Genomic DNA, 1,344 nt, shown 5'->3' on the forward strand with positions numbered 1-1,344 from the left:
ACTTAAGGGAGTTTATAAAAGAAAATTTTATTTTTAGTTTCATGCTATTATGTAGATAACTATTTAGATATTTAAGAAAAAAATACTAAATATTCTCAATATTTGTTCAAAATTTCAATTTTATCTCCTAAATTTAAAGCGATTCAATTTTGTCCCAAAATGACCAAAATGATTTCAACAAGTTTCTATTTTAATTTAAATTTTTACTTTTAGATAATATATTATTTTTTGTCTTCAATGTTTAGATCAAATTCTAATTTAGTTTCTAACATTTTAAATGTCTTACTTCAACTCCAAAAAATTTTAAATGAATTTAATATTATCCTATCATTAAATTTGACTCGAATAATTAACCAAAAAACTTTTATATTAGTTATTATTAGTGAGTCAATTTTATTTATGTACTAAAATCGAACGTTATATTGACTTTTAAATATACTAATTTTTTTATGTCAAATTTAATTGTGAAACAACATTATTTAATTTAAACTAAAATAGAATGTTTGAAATATTAAAAACCAAATTAAAATTTAACCTAAACGTCGAATATCAAAATAGTATCTTATTCTTTATTTTTTAATATAATTATTCTACTCTTCTATATTTAAAGGTAATTGCATTGTTAGCAAAATTCATTTTTAATGTCATGCTTTCATATAGATAACTTTTCAGATATTTAACAAAAATAATATTAATTATATATTCTCCATGTTTGATCAAAATTTCAGTTTTTTCCCCAGGTATAAAATGTTTCAATTTTACCTTTCTATTAAAATTATTAATAAACTATTAATCGACATCTTTTTACTTTTTAAAAGAGAATTCGCTAGTGTTTTATCCACAAATTTGCTCTATTGAAGAGTGAATGTTAACATTCATTTTATATTCACTGTATAGGATTAATTGAAGGTTAGCAAAGCCCAATAAAAAGATCCCAACTTAATGAATATTGCTAATTAACTTTCACCTTATAGAATTTATCAAGATTAACAATATTTCCATATATATATATACTTCGAATATTTTGTCGGATAAAAATCTTATTAAGTAATTGAATTTCATGTTGCATTTACTTTTTATAATAAAAAGTTGAAAAGGGTTAACAATTGTTCTAAGTATTTGATACAAAATCTAGAGTTTCAATAATGATCAAATTAAAATATTTATATGTAAAACTGATGAATACCTGTTAAGAGAGTTGGTATACGTGGTTAAAAACTGAAATAGACCAGGTGATTGCTGTCCATTTAATAAAAGACTTTTATGAGAAAGAAAGAAAAAAAAATCCTTAATTTAAAAAACTTAATTTGAGAGTTTTAATTTTTAAATAAAAATATTTTATTC

The sequence above is a fragment of the Arachis ipaensis genome, chromosome B07, assembly GCF_000816755.2.
Source record: "Arachis ipaensis cultivar K30076 chromosome B07, Araip1.1, whole genome shotgun sequence".
Taxonomy (NCBI): Eukaryota; Viridiplantae; Streptophyta; class Magnoliopsida; order Fabales; family Fabaceae; genus Arachis; species Arachis ipaensis.